Raw genomic sequence first — 13,077 nt, 5'->3', positions numbered from 1 at the left:
TGTCTGTCAAATAAATAAAATCTTAAAAAAAAAAAAAGATTAGAGCAGAAATAAATGAAATAGAAACTAAAACCAAACAATAGAACACATAAATGAAAGCAGGAGGTGTTTCTTTGAAAAGAGCAACATAATCTATAAACTTTTAGTCAGACTCATCAAAAGACAGAGAGAGAGAGGACTCAAATCAACAAAATCAGAAGTGAAAGAGGAGAAATAACAACTGACACTACAAAAATACAAAGGATTATAACAGAATATTATGAAAAACTATATGCCAACAAATTGGACAACCTGAAGAAATGGATCCATTTATAAAAATATATAACCTATCAAAAGTGATTCAAGAAGAAATAGAAAATTTGAACAGACAAATTAACAACAATAAAATTGAATCAGTAGTCAAAAAATTCCCAAAAAACAAAAGTCTGGGACCAGATAGCTTCACAGGTGAATTCTAGCAAAAGTTTAAAGAAAAGTTAACATCTATTCTTAAAATACTTAAAAAAATATATACTTGTGGAGCATAAGGAATAACATGGAAGACCTTGGGAGATGGAGAAGAGAAGTGAATTGGGGGAAACCAGAGGGAGAGACAAACCATTAGAGACCATGGACTCTGAGAAACAAAATGAGGGTTTTGGAGTGGGAGTTGGGGGTGGGGTGAGCTTGGTGGTGGGTATTAAGGAGGGGACTTATTGCATGGAGAACTAGGTGTGGTGCATAAACACTAAATCTTGGAACACTGATAAAATTAAATTAAATTAAAAAAAATAGAAGAATAAGGAAAGCTTCAGAATTCATTCTATGAGACTAACATTACCCTGATGCCAAAATCAGATAAAGCAACACACACACACACACACACACACACCCCCCAAAAAAAAAAAAAAAGAGAGAGAGAGAGAGAAATACAGGCCCACATCTCCAATGAACATAGATGCAAAAAATCCTACACAAAATATTAGGAAACAGAATCCAACAATACATTATAAAAAGTCATTCCCCACAATCAAGTGGGATTTCTTTTGGTGATAGAAGGGTGGTTCAATATTCACATACCAATCAGCAAAATATATCACATCAACAAGGGAAAGAACAAAAACCATATGATCATTTCCATAGATGTACAAAAAGCTTTTGACAAAGTACAACATCCATTCATGATAAAAGCCCTCAATAAAGTAGGTTTAGTGGGAACATTCTTCAATATAATAAAGGCCATATATGAAAACCCACAGCTAAGAACATACTCAATGGTGAAAAACTGAGAGCTTTTCCCTAAAATCAGGAACAAGACAAGGATGTCCACTCTCACTTTTATTCAAGATGGTACTGGATGTCCTAGCCACAGCAATCAGACAAGAAAAAGAATAAAAAACACACAGATTGGTTGGAAAGAAGGAAAATTTTCACTATTTGCAAGTAAAAGGATGCTATATGTAGAAAATCCTAAAGACTCCACCAAAAAACTACTAGAGCTTATAAATGAATTCAGTAAGACCATGAGATACAAAATCAACATACAGAAATCTGATACTTTTCAAATAATGAAACAAATAGAAATTTAGAAAACAATCCCAATTACAATAACACCAAAAAGAATGAAATACATAGGAATAAATTTAGCTAAGGGGTACAACACCTGTACTCCGAAAGCTATAAAATACTGATGACAGAAATTGAAGACAAAACAAACAAATGGAAAGATATTCCATGTTTATGGATTAAGAGAACAAATCTTGTTAAAATGTCCAAAGCAATCTACAGGTGTAATACAATTCCTATCAAAATACCAACATCATTTTTCTCTGACCTGCAACAGATAATCTTCAGAAATATATGGAACCACAAAGGACCCTGAATATCAAAAGCAATCTTAAAAAGAACAAAACTGGAGGTATCATAATCCTAAACATATACAAAGCCATAGTAATCAAAACTATATGGTACACACACACACAAACAAAAAAAATGCAAAGATCAATAGGACAAATAGAGAGCTGAGAAATAAACCAATGATTATATGATCAAGTAATCTTCAATAAGAGAGGCAATCTTTTTAACAAATATTGAGAAAACTGAACAGCTGCTACATGTAAAAGAATGAAACTGGACTGCATTTTCACACCATGTACATAAATAAATTCAAAGTGGATCAAAGACCTAAATGTGAGGCCACAAACAATAAAAATCCCAGAAGAGAGCACAGGCAGTAATTTCTCTGGCATTGGTCACTGCAATATTTTTCTACATATATCTTCTGAGGCAAAGGAAACAAAAGCAAAAATAAGCTATTTGCACTACATCAAAATGAAAACTTCTATGGAGCAAAGGAAACAATCAACAAAATTAAAAAACAACCTACAGGATGGGAGAAGATATTTGCAAGTGACATATGAAATAAAGGTCAGTATCCAAAATACATTAAAAATGACAAAACTCCCAAATGAATAATCCAACTAAAAATGGAGAGAAGATATGAACAGAAGACATGAACAGACATTTTTTCAAAAACATACAGGTGTCCAACAGATATGAAAAGATGTTCAACATCACTCATCATTAGGGAAATGCTAATCAAAACTACAATGAGACATCACTTCACACCTGTCAGAATGGATAATATCAAAAACACAAGAAATAAGCGATGGTGAGGATATGGAGAAAAAGGAACTTTCTTGTACTGTTGGTGGGAATGCAAATTGGTGCAGCCACAATGGAAAACAGTATGAAGGGGGGTCCTCAAAAAATTAAAAATAGAACTATCTTATGAATAAGTAATTCTGCTTCTGAATATATACTCAAAGAATATGAAAACACTAATTTGAAAGGATATATAGATAGATAGATATCACTAATCAATATATATTTATATATAACTTCTTTATATATAATGTATGTGCATATATAATATATATAATGGAATATTACTTAGCCATAAAAAACTGGATAGATCTTGAGACTACAATGCAAAGTGAAAGAAGTCAAAGGAAAAATACCATGTGGTTTCACTCATATGTGTTATTTAATAAACAAAACAACAACCAAAAAGACCAAAACAAATAAAAAAATGACAAACCAGAAAACATACTCTTACCTATAGAGAAAAAACTGATGGTTACCAGAGGGGAGGTGGGTTGAGGAATGAATGAAATAGATGAAGGGGATTAAGAGTATACTTACCATGATGAGCACAGAATAACGTATAGAATTGTTCAATCACTATATTATGCACCCTAATCTAACACTATATGCTAACTATATTGTAATTAAAACTTTAAAAAATTTTATGCAAACAAACAAAGAATACAAAATTGAATTTGGATACATGTTATAAGAAAAAACTAAATGTCATGTGAATCCAAAAGAATACAAGGACAAGTCAACTTAGAAGACATCAGGAAATATGATATATAGGAAGCCTCTGCTTAGAACTCACTTCTTTCTTAAAAGGCTTCTTTTATCCCAAAATAAATTATCTCATCTTCTAATCCTGTTTGCCATACCATACATCCCTCAAATTGACTTTGTAAATAGTCATTCAACATATTTGAGTCTTTCCTATCTGCTAGGTGCTAAGTGATCAAACAGAAATTAACATGATGAAACCTATTTTAATGGGGAAGAAAAATATTAACCAAATACTTACAATTGTAGGTTGTTATTGGGAAAGAAGCAGGAAGGCTTCATCTATTCTAGGATAACAATAGGCTTCACTCAGTAGTGGGATGATGATAATCAAATAGCAGGATTATTCCAGGATTATTCCAGGGAAAAATTGCTTAGAATGGTGTTACTGGAGATAAGTAACCTGGAAGGATAAGTAGAAAGATCTGCAGTCAATAGAGGAAGGAAGCCAACCTAAAGGGATTTTCCAGTGTGGAAGGCAGAGGAATAATCACCTCAACTCCCCCTTCTCTGATTTTCTGATACCCACTGTTGACTAAACTCAAATAGAAATTAGAAAGCAGAGGAACCCATAGATGCCCTTATCACAGTGCCTGGAATACAGTTGGTACTCAATGTCACCTATTGTTATTATTATTATTATTATGACTGTTATTACCATTATTATTATCATCATTATCATTATCATCAGTACTAATATTTTAAAACATCATCATCACTGGAAATGAGACTCTATTTTTTTAAGATTTTTTATTTATTTACTTGACAGAGATCGCAAGCAGGCAGAGAGGCAGGTGGGGGGGAGGGGAGGAAGCAGGTCCCCTGCTGAGTGGAGATCCCAATGTGGGACTCCATCCCAGGACCCTGGGATCATGACCTGAGCCAAAGGTAGAGGTTTTAACCCACTGAGCCACCCAAGCGCCCCTGGAAATGAGACTTTAAAGCACTCGAAGGAGCATCCAGGTGGATTTTGTTTTGGGTCATCTCAGACATTTATGTAGATATAAAGACTGATCTTCATGCTAAAAATTTCCAGTGAGTAAGAGAAGTAACCAAAAAGGAAAAAAGAAAAAAAAAAAGTGATAGTTGACCAGAATGAAGAGAAGTTAAATGTAGAGCTAAATGGATTTGCTTTAAAGAACCAAAGATTTGCATGAACTGAGCCTTGGGAACCTGGTAAGAGTTTGATTGACAGAGAAACATATAAATTAAGAGTAACAAATGATAAAAACTTCAGTAGTATGTAAATTGTGAAAATGTGGAGTAATCCATTTTGGATGAATCATAGAATATGAATAAAGAAACACTGGAATAGGGAAACTTTAATGTAGTTTGCTGCCATATTTTGTAGGGGTTTTAATATCAGGGCAAGGGTTATTGGTAATGAAAATAGTGGAGAACCAGACAATGATTTCAAGAAAGGGAATATTATGATTGGCGTAAAATATGTTGTCTTAAGTATAATTTGTACTGAATAAGATTAGTCAATAATTTTACAGGAAGGGGTGCAAAGAATGAACCTTGAGTAACTAGTAGAAAGTAGATAAACATTAAGGGAAGAACATTCCATGCAGAGAATAGCATCCACAAAGGCACAGAATTAATAACTATAATGTTGAATAAGGATAGATTTTTTTTAACACTGGTACTATTGACATTTTGGTTCAGATAATTCTTTGTTATTAGGGGATGTGGTTTTCATTTTAGGATATTTTTATTGAAGTATAGTTATGTACAGTGTTACATTAATTTCCAGTGAATGTAGTGAATTGATATTCTGCATATTATGCAATACTTTTCTTGGGAAATGTAGTTACCATCTGTCTCCATACAATGTTATTACAATATTATTGACTGTGTTCCCTATGCTGTACTTTTTATGCCTGTGACTTATTTATTTTGTAACTGGAAGCTGTGACCCATTAATCGCCTTTGCCTATTTCACTCATACCCCACGCCCCTCCCCTCTGGTAATCATCAGTTTGTTCTCTGTATTATGACTGTTTCTGGTTTTGTTTGTTTGTTTTGTTTTGTTTTTTAGATTCTGCATATACATGAAATCACTTCTGGCCTCTGTCCAGTAGATGCTAGTAGCACCTCCTCCCAAGTTGTGACAGCAAAAAATAACTCTGACAATACCTATGTCTCTAGGAGGTAGGAGCAAAATAACCCATGGTTGAGAATTAGGGAAAATGCATATAATTTAATAGAACCAAAAAGTAAAATATACACATGGCACTAGAAAGAGATAGATAAAAACTTTTAGACTGTTATGCTGAGATATTTGTTTTATTCTGGTTATTAAAAGAAAGATAAGAGGCAAACAAGAGAATGAAGATTTGTAGTTCAGAAGGATCACACTGGAAGTAACATGAAGAAGCAAGTCTATTGTCAGGGAGGCTGTTTGGAGGAAATTCCCAAAGCCCTATTTTTAGAGTGTGACTAAGAATTTAAAGAAGACAACAGGAGACATTTATTTTTTAAAATGGTTGAAGAGATTGGAATGATAAAATATGGGATGGTGGGACAATAGCATTAGGAGAAAAGATAATAGAGGACTTAAGGGTAATTCCTAGGGTTCTAGCTTGAGTAACTGAATGGATAAAAGCACCATGGTTATAAATAGGTAATACATTTAAGGAGAAGCATGTTCTGCCAGAGTGATAAGTGGAAAATATGACAAATTCATTTTTTTAAATTATTATTATTTTTTTATTTGACAGACGGAGATCACAAGCAGACAGAGAGGCAGGCAGAGAGAGAGAGGGAAGCAGGCTCCCCGCCGAGCAGAGAGCCTGATGTGGGGCTCGATCCCAGGACCCTGGGATCATGACCCGAGCTGAAGGCAGAGGCTTTAACCCACTGAGCCACCCAGGTGCCCCGATAAATTCATTTTCAGTTAGGTTAAATTTGAGGTGCCTGTGGAAAATTCAAGTACAGATGACCAATAGGTGAATATATCTATATATGTTTGTGTTTAGATTTGTACATTTAGGAATTATTAGGGGACACCTGGGTGGCTCAGTTGGTTAAGCATCTGCCTTCAGTTCAGGTCTTGATCTCAGGGTCCCTGTTCAGCAGGGAGTCTGCTTCTCCCTCTGCCTCTGCCCCTTACTACCATTTGTGCTCTCTCTCCTTCAGATAAATAAATAAAATATTTTTTTAAAGAAACCATCTCTATAGAGAGGTTTTTGTTTGTTTGTTTGTTTGTTTTGTTTTGTTTTTGTTTTTGTTTTTTGTTTTTATAATGAGTAGAGGAGGCCAAGGAACAAAACATAGAGAAATATTATTTAAGGAAAAATAGAGGAACTAAGTCTGACAAAAGTATTTGGAAATGTATTCCAAAAGACTAATGGGTGGAAAGTCAAGGAAAAAGAAAACTTTAAGAATATTGTTATGGACAATATTTTCAAGTAATCAGTGAGACCAGTATAACAAAATAGGATTTCATAGCAAAGCCAACGAGCTCCTTAATAATAGTAATTTTATGGAGGGTAGCAAGCAAAGATATGTGGAGGAGCGATTACAGAAAAGGAATGTGGGATATTATTTACACATGTATATATTTTAAAGCTAAATTAAAGAATTAGTAAAATGGAAAGAAATGAAAGCTAAATGTAGTTGGTTTACTCCTAAAACTATGAACTTTGATTCCCTACATTAATGGAATGAAGGATAAAAATCATGATTATCTCATTAGAGTTAGAAAAAAAATTGACAAAATTTAACATCTAAAATTCTCAACAAATTGGGTGTAGATATAACATACTGTGACATAATTAAGACTATGTATAACAAACTCACAAGTAATATCATATTCAGTGGTAAAAAGCTGAAGGTTTTTCATCTAAGATCAGAAATAATACAAGATGCTCACTCTAGCCATCCCTATTCAACAGAGTACTGGAAGTCCTAACCAGAGCAATTAGGAAAGAAAAAGAAATAAAAGGCATCCAAATCAAAAAGGAAAAAATAAAATTGTATTTGTTTTCACATGATATGTTATTATATATAGAAAACCCTAAGATTCCTAAAAAAAACTGTTTGAACTAATAAATGAATTAATAAAGATGCAAAACATGAAGTCAACATACAAAGTCAATTGTGTTTCTTTGTTCTAATAACAAATTATTGGAAAGAGAATAAGAAAACAATCCCATTTACAATAAGATCAAAAACAATAAAAAATTAAGAATAAATTTAACCAAGAAGCTGAAAAGTCTGCATGTTAGAAAATACAATACATTGATGAAAGAAATTAAAGAAGATACAATAACTGGAATTATATATCATGTTTGTGGGTTAGAAGAATTACTATTGCTCAAATGTCTATATTATCCAAGTGATTTATAGATTCAATGCAATCCCTACCAAAGTTCCAAAGTCAATTTTTACAAAAATAGGGGAAACAACTGAAATTGTACAGAATCACAAAAAATCCCAAATAACCAAAGCAATCTCGATAAAGAAGAAAGCTGACAACATCACTTTCTGATTTAACCTATATTAAAAATCCATAGTCATCTTGTTTCATTGATTCTTCTCCTACCCACTTAAGCCCCCATGTTGCATCACCACTTCCTCATAACAGGGAGATCATATGATAGTTGTCTTTCTCTGCTTGACTTATTTCGCTAAGCATGATACGCTCTAGTTCCATCCATGTTGTCGCAAATGGCAAGATTTCATTTCTTTTGATGGCTGCATAGTATTCCATTGTGTATATATACCACCTCTTCTTGATCCATTCATCTGTTGATGGACATCTAGGTTCTTTCCATAGTTTGGCTATTGTGGACATTGGGATTGGGAGGGAGACAAGCCATAAGTGACTCTTAATCTCACAAAACAAGCTGAGGGTTGCTGGGGGGAGGGGGGTTGGGAGAAGGAGGGTGGGGTTATGGACTTTGGGGAGGGTATGTGCTTTGGTGAGTGCTGTGAAGTGTGTAAACCTGGTGATTCACAGACCTGTACCCCTGGGGATAAAAATATATGTTTATAAAAAATAAAAAATTAAATAAAGAAAGAAAGAAAGAAAGAAAGTAAAATAAGTTAAAAAAAATCCATAGTCATCAAAAAAGTATGGTACTGGCATGCAAACAGAAACAGATCAATGGGATAGAATTGAGAGTCCAGAAATAAATTCATGTGTATGCAGTCAACTAATTCCTGACAAGGGTACCAAAACACATAATGAGGAAAGGATAGTCTCTTCAATAAGTGATGATGGCAAGACTGGATATCCATATACAAAAGAATGAAACTAAGCCCTTATCTTACATCACTCACAAAAATTACCAAGGACACATTCTTAGATAATGTCCACCTACAGGGGAAGAGAGAATGAAAGGAACTAGCAGAGAAGAGTTTATAGATCAAGATAGAAAGGAGCCAACATAACCCAAATTACAAAAGAAGAGCACAGGGATGTATTTCTAGGAGGTGGAGTTAACAAACGATACCATGGAAGTTACTTAGGCTGTTCATAGGTATTTGGTTTTTCCCCTGGTCATATGGTAAGACTGCACTTCCTGCAATCCCCTCCATCCATCCCCACATAATTGGCCCCACAGAATGGCCAAGTGACTTACTTTGGCCAAAAAAGGGTGAATAAACATAACTTATGTCGCTTTTAGGTGGAAGCTTTGAATTCCAGAGCATGCCACAGTCACTGACAGCATTCCAGAATGTTCTGCTCTTTCGGTTCCAAGAATGAGAATAACACTGATTAGATCTTATAACTGACTTTCACTGGACATGAAATATGACAATCATGTCATTGTTTGCTTTTAAGGTAATGATATTTTGTGTTGTTTGTTATGCAACATAAGCTAGCCTATCTTAACTGTAGTAATAATTTTAAAAATGCAAACAAGAGGCCAAGGAGGATGGCAACTAAATTTTTTTTTAAATTTAAATAAATTAAAAGTCCTAGAATTGAAATCAAATTTTTTTAAAAAAAGATTTTATTTATTTATTTGACAGACAGAGATCACCAGTAGGCAGAGAGGCAGGCAGAGAGAGAGAGGGAAGCAGGCTCCCTGCCGAGCAGAGAGCCCGATGCAGGGCTTGATCCCAGGACCCTGGGATCACGACCTGAGCCGAAGACAGCGGCTTTAACCCACTGAGCCACCCAGGCGCCCAAAATCAATCAATTTTTTAATGGGCTCTTATTACTTACCAAAAATAAGAGCAAACATCCATATCAATATCACTTGACAGTTCCTGCTTTTCTTTGGTATTTATATTTTTTATTGTGTTATTTTACCTTTTTAATGTCATCTGGGCCAGATCAGGTTAAAAAATACCTTAAGTTATTACTGAAATGTTTTATCTCCTTATCTCCTTAACATATTGTAGTTGCTGCAGTTTATTGTGGCTGAAATGAAGTACATGGAGACACAAAAAGGAACTTTTTTGATTTTAACCTACCCTACAAATGGAATGGGATTACAAGAGCATGACTAGATTAATGATAAATATGTCCAAATGGAGGTGTGATGACCTTTTATGAGGAGAAATACTACCATTTATTGAATACCTAATATCCCCTGGGCAATATATTGGATGCTTTGTGGATGACACTTTATTGATGTGCACTGCAATTAATGAGTAGATCTAATTAATTCCACTGCTGTGAAAGGTACATAAATTGTCCAATCTTTAGCAAGACGATGAGCCTGGATTCATCTCCAGTATTGACGACACCAAAACATGGGTTCTCATTTCAGAGAGAGGAAGTTTGGGCTAAATGTCCATTTTAGTCATTAACATCAATATGCCTGATGTTATTTCTTTGACCACTTTCATGTTATTGTAGAAGACCATTCTTGTTTTTATAGCTGGACATCCTATATCACATCTAAGATAAAACACCAAGACCTCAAATTTCCTACAAAAAGATTAATTCTGTGTCATTTGTATTTCTCAGCCCTTTCCTTAGGGAAAATTTTGTTTTTACAACTGTACAAGGTACAATAATAATTTTCTTTTATAACTTGAGTGGAAAAAAAGGTACTGTAAATTCTACTGCTCTCTGTGAATTTAAACGACTTGAAATTTCACCACCATTGTGTCTAGAATGATATTAACTACTTGCCTATAATAATGAAGGCACTGTTGAAATCATTTAAGTGATTGAATGAAGTTTTTGAGAGCAGAAGTCATTGTGAGACATATAATTTCCTTTTTCTCTCCTCTGGTGCATGGATTTCATTCCTTAAATAAATGGAGGGGGGAAAAGAAGTATAGTATCTTGAAATTTCCCATATGAATTCTGGTACTGTTGCAAAGATAAAGACATTTACCTTGCAGCAACATTATCTTTACAAAGCATCCTTCTTGTCAAGTTATTTTTGTTGAAAAATGATTTATTAGAAAGTCTTTATAGTGTGGAGCCTGAAAAAGAATCATGTTGGTGGGATATTAAGGAATTATAATAACCAAATAGAGAGTTAAATTCATTAACTTCTAAAAATTCATGTGAATCATCACCACTTGGGTCTAATCCAGTGGTTCTCAAAGTGTGGTCCCTGCACTTGCAATACCAGGAATTGGGAATTTATTTGAAATGCAAGTTCTAGAGCCCTTAACCCAAACCTGCTGAAGCAGAAACTCTTGGGGACAAAGCCCAGCAATCTGTATTTTAACAAGCCCTCCAGCAGATGCTGATACAGTTAAGGATTGAGGAACACTGGCCTAATCCATGGTTAATGACTTGGACAATGGCACATTTTATCCCCAGTCTTCATCTTTAACAGGGATTCTGAATCTGGCTGAACATTAGAATAACCTGCCTGTCCTTCTTAAAAACACTGATGGCCAGACTTACCCCCAGACAAACTGAATCAGCATCTCTGAGGTAGATCTGATAACTGGCTGGACTTGAGAACTACCAATGTACAGCCGCATAGTTTGCTCTGGGAAGAATTTTTTTTTTAAAGATTTTATTTATTTATCAGAGAGAGAGAGAGGGGGAGAGAGCGAGCACAGGCAGACAGAATGGCAGGCAGAGACAGAGGGAGAAGCCGGCTCCCCGCTGAGCAAGGAGCCCGATGTGGGACTCGATCTCAGGACGCTGGGATCATGACCTGAGGCAAAGGCAGCTGCTTAACCAACTGAGCCACCCAGGCGTCCCAAGAATTTTGAATATACTGTCAGCAAATATGGGTGAGAGTCCTGATCCAAACTTTATTCATGATATAACTTAAGGCTAATCATAAAAACTGCACATTTTCCATCACAAAATTTTGCAAGTGCCCAATGAGTTAAATTATGTGATAATAAATTATAAATTCTAAAATCTTGTGGTATGTAAATGGCCCAAGACAGGCAGCAAGTGATCTTGGTTAGAACTAAAGAACGTTCAGCCTCACTAGAGATGATGAAACAGAATCTGCACTTTCAAGAGATCTGTCACTCACACACACATTCATGTTTGAGAAGCACTGTTCGAAAGCACGAGGCCAAGATAAGTCATCTTTATAACACAAAAAAGAGAAAATGCAATATTTCCCATCACTCAAATTATGCTTATTTTTAAATGAGTGTGGGATAAAGGGGGAGAAATTTAGAATAAGGATTTCAGCTTCACATTTTCACTGTGAGATTCCTCTTTGAAACTCAAAATGAAAAGACCCTGAGCCTGTTTCTCCAGCAAACATATAAATGAGGACAGGTCCCCTCAAGGCTTGCTGGGTTCCTAAGAATTTAAAAGCAACTCAAGTTTGAAGAACAGTTCTCTTCATGGCTAGTCCAAGGGCTGAAGAAGAGTTGAATAATACGAGGATGAAGTGATAAACAACCAGGAATAGCTAAAGTCTGCGGAAAATACTTGTCAATAAATACACATATTGGTTAGTAGTAGTAGCAGTAGTATAGTAGTAATAGTATTAGTAGTAGTAGTATGAATGGTCATAGACATGCAAGCTTAAGTCAAACATTATAGGTAAATGTCATTGGAATAACATACCAAAAAAAAAAAAAAAAAAAAAAAAAAAGGCAACCAGAAAACAGTGCCTCATAGGGATGGTTTATCATATGTGTCTGATTTCCTTTAGCAGGTATCCCTTGCTGCTTATGCAAGTGGAATTATTAAGGCACAAGACATGATTTTCCTTGTAATACAGTTCCTGTATTCTTCTGCTCTTTGCAGAAAGTAATACACTGCTAGGTGAATGAAAGTCCAATAAATACTCCCATACACTTCAGCTCATCAGTTGTGTAGATTTTATCCACTTACCAGGATCGTGTTATTTGGATTTATTGTCTGTAAGGATGAAAAGCTGTAATAAAGGTGGATAAATGGATCCCATTGGCCCATAAATAACTGTTCAACCAAAAGAGCTGTGGCAGAGTAACTTTGTTTTCCACCATCTGGTGCATCAGAGAATGTTATCAAAGCAGCAGTAGGTGGTGGTGGGAAAACATCCGTTTCATTTCCATCCTTGAGAAAACAGTAGCATTTGGAAAACACATGCATCCTCTTTCCTGGGCCAACTACCTAAATACCATCCAATATAAAAGGATTTATTTTTTTAATATTTTTCCACTTTAGTTAGTTCCATCACGTTATAGGTAGGAATAGTGCTAGACTGATAAACCCGACATCAAAAATGTCCTATTTTCCTGCATAGCAGAAAGAGCACCATCATGAATAATGCAGAACTC

Source organism: Mustela erminea, chromosome 2 (genome assembly GCF_009829155.1).
Source record: "Mustela erminea isolate mMusErm1 chromosome 2, mMusErm1.Pri, whole genome shotgun sequence".
NCBI lineage: Eukaryota > Metazoa > Chordata > Mammalia > Carnivora > Mustelidae > Mustela > Mustela erminea.
Note: the sequence above shows the minus strand (reverse complement) of the source record.